The sequence below is a fragment of the Drosophila arizonae genome, chromosome 2 (assembly GCF_054131065.1).
Source record: "Drosophila arizonae isolate 15081-1271.41 chromosome 2, UAZ_ARI_1.0, whole genome shotgun sequence".
In the NCBI taxonomy this organism is placed as follows: Eukaryota; Metazoa; Arthropoda; class Insecta; order Diptera; family Drosophilidae; genus Drosophila; species Drosophila arizonae.
Window position 1 is genome coordinate 29,334,168 of NC_142922.1, and position 7,437 is coordinate 29,341,604.

The window sequence follows — 7,437 nt, forward strand, 5'->3', positions numbered from 1 at the left end:
AAAGGCCACAAAAATCTCATAAACTGAGCAAATCGAATGGGCAGCAACAAAAGCGCCGCTGCGGCCATCAAGCGGATGGACACTCGATGGACGTCGCGTCGCCTCGCTCGGCGACCAAGGAGGCATCCAGCTGACCAAGTTGAGCTCAGCTGCGATTGGAATTCGCTGCGGCCTGGTCGGTGGGTGGACACCACTTTAATTAGCCTGAGTTTGCGTTTGCGTTTGCGTTGGGCATTGAAAATGCCGACTGAAGAGCAGATGGATAGATGATTTCACGGACTGCACGAACGGTTGGATGGATGGATGGATGGATGGTTGCTTGGTCGATAGATGAAGCGTATGAATGAATGACTGAATGACTGAGGAAGACTCGAGTGCTTTTTGGCTTTTTGGCTTTTTGGCGGGCGTTTGAAGTGCGCCAATGATGATTTCCTTCAGCTTCATCTTTTACTTCTTATTCTTATTCGTTTTCTTGTGTTTAGCAAAATGCGGTCTGCAGTTGTTGTTGTTGTTGGTTTCTGCTGGTTGTTGGTTGCTGATGTTGGCGCGTAATTAATTTCTACAACGATTTTTCATTCCGGGGCGCTGAATGAAACAACAAGCGAGAGGCAAACCAAAAGAAATGTTTGCTCAATGAAAAGTGCCAAAAGTAATTAATTTCATGCGAATGCAACGATGCGCGCTAAGATCCCTCTCCTGCTTCATTTCTCGCTGCTGCTGTGTGCGCTGTGTGTTTTTGTCATTGGCGTGCCCCATGTGCCACAAAAATCACTCGTGCAATAACAGCAACAACCAGAGGCAGAAAATACTGCGGCAGCTCCTCAGTCGATTTCCTTGCCATATTTTTTGTCGTTTGCACTGATAATTGCTTTAATTTTCTATTAATAAGCATCGGAGGATCGCGGAGGAAGCTGCTAACAATTAGCCGCTATGTTGCATGCGACTTATAACATGGCAGCCACAGACCTGCAGAGAGACCTAAAGACGCAGAGACGCAGAGACGCACGGGCGGATAGACCGCCACATTGTCAGATTTCAGTTCGAAAATACGAAGCGACGACAGCGTCAGGTTCGTGCTGCTGCTACGGCTGCTGCTGCTGCTGCGGCTGCTGTTGCTGCTGCTAGTGACCCCCTCCTGCTCGGTTGAGCGATGGGGGCAACAAACATGGCGACAGTTGCCAGTTGTGGCAATTAATAATTTTGCTGCGCGCACATACGCGATTAATTATGGGGCCCAACAGGGCATGGGGACGAGGCCGAGAGGGGGGCGTGGCCGTGAGCATTTTTCGGGCTGCAGCAACTGTCACGCGTTGCATTTTCATTGAGCCTGCGCCTGGCCGAAAATAGACAATAAACAGGGGCCTGGGCCTGGGGCTGCCTAGAGAGGATGTTTGGCAGGCGGAGCGGGGGAAATTTCATTCATTTTCCAATTAATTGAAGCACGCGCGTTTACTTTCACTTCTTCCACTTGCAGCTAAGCGTAGGCAACCTCGACTTTCATCGTTTCGCTCTCACTTTCCGGCACATGCGGGTGGTTGTGGCTGGGTGGTTGGGCGGTGGGGCGTGCCGAGCTTAATGGCACTTGAAAATCAAATTGGTAAAAGCAATTAAATGACGCCCCAAGGACACATTACAACAGCGCCAGCGACAACAACAAAAGGCAGACGCTCACAATGACACACACGCACACGCGCGCACACACACGTACACATATGCGCGTGATTGGCTATAAAAAAAAGAAGAAATTCTAATTATAATTTAACGCAAATTCGCAGTCTGCATGGCTGACTGGCTTATTTTTGCTTAAAGGTCCGCTCGAACCTTGGACAATCCACCCCCAGGAAAACTGAATGATCTCTGGGTCTATGTCGCAGTCGCAGCCGCAGTCGAAGCAGCAGCGGGCCCCTGTTGCGCGTCGCTCGCTTTGTTGGCGATTCCTAAAAACAGTTGCCGCACAATGCGCCTGTCAATTGCAGGCCAGCTCGCCTCGCACTGCAGATGACAGCTACCGCTTCAGCCTCTTCTGCTTCTGCTGCTTCTACTGGCTCTGGTTCAGTCTGCCAAGTCATGGACTCATCCAGGCCGACAGCCATTCAACCCGGCAGTGCTTCATTCATTCGCAAACTTATTCATTTCGCGCCAGATTCGAAGTTCATCTCGTAGTCATGGGGCTGACTCCGTCCCCAGTTTGGCTCGGCTCGGCTGGCAAATTGGTTTCATATCCACTGGCCCAGCCAGCCGCCATTGTCGTCGTCTACTCCAGTTATTGGCGGCGTCTCAGACGCCATTTTGTCTTATTTATTAAAATTAAAATGCATATTTTCCGTTCCCCCCACAGTCCGTAGTAATACCACTTAGTATATGAGTAAAGTGAAATCCTATTTGGGTTTTGGTTTTTTCGCTTTTTAATTTCCACATGTAATGCCAAAAGGCTCCATTAAAATGCTGAGGTGGAATCTATTTGACAAATGCCGAGCATATTGGCTTGCCCATGTCCCAGATCCGCCCACTATCAAAACGAACGAGTAGCTGCCTTGATATGGGCAGACTCCACTCCTTTTGCCACTCGCTGCTTGGGACTCTATTACGCGCTGGGCTCCCCCATCAGATCCAGCAGCCAGCGCAGACGACAGAGAATAAAGCAAATAACTTGCTTGGAGCTGGTCGGAGTAGTGTATTAAATTATAGCACATACCGAAGGTCATGAATTCTTATTTTCTTATTTTCTCATTTTACGTATTGCTTTTCCGAGCCGCACGAAAGGCAACTCCAGCAAATAAATGAAAATTGTCTAAAAGCACAAAAATAAACTAAACTCGCATATTCGCATTTTTGTCGAGAGGAACGTAGTAGCAGCCCCGAAATGCTCCCCTCCTCCCAGCGCGTTGGCATGACAGCAAACCCAAGCCAACCCAACCCAGCCCAGCCCAGTCGAATCCAACTCAGCTTCAACACCACCGAAGCCAACAACAACAACAACAGCAACAGCAATGGCAACGGCAATGGCATCATGGGCAATGGCACTGAAAAAAGCAACAAACAGCATGGAGAGCATACAGAAAAACGCAAAAAGTAGCGGAAAAAATAAGAGAAATTGTATAAATTGAAGTCCTTTCGGACCATATATCACTTTACTTGACAGAGCAATTCCCTTATCTTTGAGAAATCCTGTCGACTGGAAAGTGCGCAAGGACGCGGCGTGCAGGCAAACGGCCTGAGCATGGGCGACGGCAGCGATGCCAGCAATGGCGATGGCAAGGACCTGAATGAGAAGAGAGCGACAAATGCGGGCCATGCCAGGCGGAGTCCTGACGTCGGCAAAGCTGCTAAGCTCAAGTTTAGCAAAACCCACAATGGGGAAAAGCAGCGCCAGCTGAACCTAAAGGTGGAGGCGTGGGCAACCAGCATGGGCATGGGCATGGGCGTGGGCGTGGGCGTGGGCGTGCGTTAGCTGAAGGCGTGGCATAGCTTAAGATGACAGCGCGCGGTTTATTTGAATTTCTTATTATAGTCGAGGCTGCTGTTGCGAGGGCGGCTGTCGCTTTATTTTTTATTTTTTATTTTCCTGTTTCTTTTTTTTTTTTAATTTCCCAGCATATCCTGTGGGGCAAATCCTTTCAGCGCTGCACGCCCCATGCTCTATGCTCCATGCTCCATGCTCCACACCCCATGTGCCCGGGCAGACGAGGCGTATTCAATTAGAGCACCTTTTTATGCAAATGCCCTCGCCGTAAAAGTTCAATAATTGGCGATGTTCTACAAGTCAAATCAATGCGTCAGGTGATTCCGCCCAGGTCGGGCTGTCTTCCGTCGACGTGGCGCTGCTCCTGCGGCCGGTCGCACAGTTTCAAATGAAAGACAGCAGAGCTCTGACAACTTGGGGTTGCTTGGGAATTAGTTTTCTAACCTGCGGGCGCGTAGCTGATAATTAAAAATGCAATTTTTTATACGCTTCGCTACCTCGCTGCCTCCCCGGCCCTCGACCGGGTGAGATAGAGACGCAGCTCAAGACAATGACGACGGCATCTTTGCGTCTGACGCATAAACCAAAACGCAAAATGTTGCCCCAGGGAATGCGGCGAGTCGTGGGTTGTGGGTAGCGCAACCCTTTGAAAGTGCCACACGGAGCATAGGCATACAAATAGATGTACATCTACACAAATATATATATGCATGTGTCTATGTATTGGTGGAGATTGCCACACACACACACACACACACACGCACACACAGCAATTGTGGCAAGGAAAACAATCTCATTTTGGGTGAAACTTGTGCATTATCCTCGCAGTGCAACTGGCCTTATCTACCTTTGCCATTGGCCCGAAAACCGTAATGGCAATTTGAGCTGATTTTCAATGTTCCAACTGGGATTTGGCTGCTAGCTGGGCTGCCATCCAGCTGCCAGCTCTTTATCAAGCCATTATGCGAGCCAGTTCCAGTTCCAGTCCCAGTCCCACTCTCAGTCTGAGCGGAGCAGAGCAGAGCAGACCAGAGCTGATTAAGCCATCGATAAGTCGCTGAACCGTTATGTGACCGAGCTCTATCTCATGCCTTGCCCTACATCGAGCGCCTCCTGCATCTGCATATGCCTTCGCCTGCCACTGCTACCTGCCCCAGCGATTTGGCTCACTCGTCTTTCGCATTTTCTCACATTTGTCGAGAAAAGTCTTCATCCACATGCTCGACGGGCGTCCAAGTCGACAGCGGCTTCATTTTAATGAGGCGTTAATTAATTGCCCGCTTGCGCGTTTTGACACTGCCCAACCAACTGCCCAAGCAGCTCACTGGCCGAGCCAGAAGAAGAGCCAGAGACAGAGCCAAGAGATTTATTGTCTTTCGCACTCTTAGCGCTGTCTTTGCGAAAGTGTTTATTAAAATATTACATTTGACATAATTGGAATTTATGTGACACTGTGCCAGCCTGAAATAAATGTTCTGCCACAAAGAAAGCCAAACAGACAATAGACCAAATATTATTGGCCTGATTAGCAGCTAAAACACGAAATAATGTATAAGAAAATACAAACTAATTCGGCAAATTCTAAGAGAACTCTGTGGGAGCAAGATTCTGGTTGAAATCGATTTATAACTTAAAATTTGTATGTAGATATTTAATATATAGATTAGATATTTATTATTTATTTTCATCATTTATATTATAGTAAACGGAGAACAATAATGTTGTTTATTTTTGTTATTTATTTAGACTATCAGGCCTGGCAAGAGTTTTCTGCCCGTCTGTTTCTCTATTTATTGCTTTAATATACATTCCAAATACAATATATAATCATAGCCGCTTCATACCATTCGAAATTTACAATAATTTGATAAGCCTTAGAAAATATAATAATCAAAATTAAATTAATACTGATTGTTAAAAATCATTGGAATTTTAATTCTTTTTTTTTTTTTTTTTTTTTTTTAATTAACTGATAATTCTATTTTTTGATGCAGAATAAAGAAGACTAATATAGGCCTTTCAGTGCAGTTTCAAAATATGAAATAAACCTGAATTTTATAGAATATAAAAGCAACTTATTTAAAACTTTGCTGCCTCTAGCTTTAAAGACGTGCAATCAAATAAAGTTTTGATAATGTTAAGGTCCATAAAAACATAATCAAACTTAACTTATTTGGCCATATTTCGCAGTGATTAAATCAATAGACAGATTAATGGGAACAAAGTTTTTTCATATCACATAATTTATGGGCATCTGGTCGAATGAACTAAAGTTTAATACAGTTCATACAATTGACTCATATTTTTTATTGTATTACATTTTATTAATCAAATGAAATAAACTTCATCTGAGAGTGGCAAAGTACTAAAATTAATCTACCGCCAGATGAGCTCACAGATAGGCCTAAATCAGCTCGGCTGTTGCACCTGCTCCAGAATATACATACCTGATGGCATTTACATACCTTTAAGCAAAATCATTGTACTAAGCATTCCGAATTTCAATGCAGTTCCAGCTTATCTATGACGTAGATTGCAACCTTTCAATACCCTAAGTATTTGCCAATATATAATATAAACTGGAAAGCCTCTAATGCCGTATCTCTTTTATTGTTCCCACTTAGGCGAGCATAGTATTAAAGCAATTTATACTTAATGTGTTCATTCTATAAATTATTAAAATGATTTCCAAGCAATGAGCTGATTAGACTGGGAGTAATTTATTTTATGACGTAAATGGCCGATTGCAGGTAAAGCTATGCGGACGCTGAGCAGTCACTGCGGACTGGTTTGGTTGCCCAATTAGAAATCATTTGAAGCGCCTTAAGCCAATTGACATGGACACCACACAATGGGCATGCAAACAACAACAAACGACAAACAACAGGGAACAGACAACAGAGAGCAGACAACAAACAACAACAACAGGCGAAACAAGCGACAACGAGCAACCCCATGGCCATCTTAAGCGCCTGATCTCTTGTCTAAACGCACATAAAAGTCATCAAATTCACTGAAAACAACATTTGGCTTTACGTTTACGTTTTGTTGTCATTGTCACCGGGAAACAGAAACAGGAAGAGGCGGTGGTGGAGGCGGGGGCGGGGGCACACGGACAGCGGATAGGTGAGGGAGGGGCGACGCGCTTGGGCTTTTAACTTTTTTGTTGCCATCTAGCGACGCACACCCCGCAGTAATCAACAAGAGTGGCAATGGCGACGATGCGCACTGCGTCCTGGCGCGTCCCGGCGCGTCCCGGCGGCAGAGCCAGCGACGTTGCCTGCCCTCAGGGAAACGTCAAACAAATGACAGTTGATTAGACAAACATCTCGACGGCGGCAGCGCAAAACGAGCATCAAATGGAAAATTGTGAAATTATGCAATACGCTTTCGCACTCACCTCATCGCCGTCGTCCGCCCGTCCCCTGCCGCCCATCCTATCGAGTCAAGCGAGTCAAATGAAGTAGTTTTGGACCCGGGCGATCTTAGCTGGCTGATAAGATTAAACTCCGGCGTACGCACCACGCCAGTTGCGACACCCATTCAACCTAACTGTGCTCCAAACCGAAAAAGAAAAAACAAACCCACCCGCCTAGCCCTCGGGTAGAGCGACCTACAGACAGACAGACAGAGAGACAGACAGACATAGAGACTGAAATACAGATACATGAAGGAAAACACAATGCCGAAATAATTGAATGCGATGAGGCTCATAGCCATCGTTGGCGTCGTTTTTTGCCATCAAGCCGTTAAACAACAGGCGTAAAGAACAACAACAACAACAATAGCAACAACAATAGCAAAAGCAACGCCCTCGGAAATGGGAATGGCGAAACGGCGCAGAGCGGGCACAGAATGGGCCTCATAATAATTTGTGAAATAGGCAATATCAGTCAGGCCAAGTAGTTACAATTACTTAAGTGCCTGCTAGCAAGTCCTACTCGAGAGCAAAGAGAGCCCCAAAACAGTGGTGC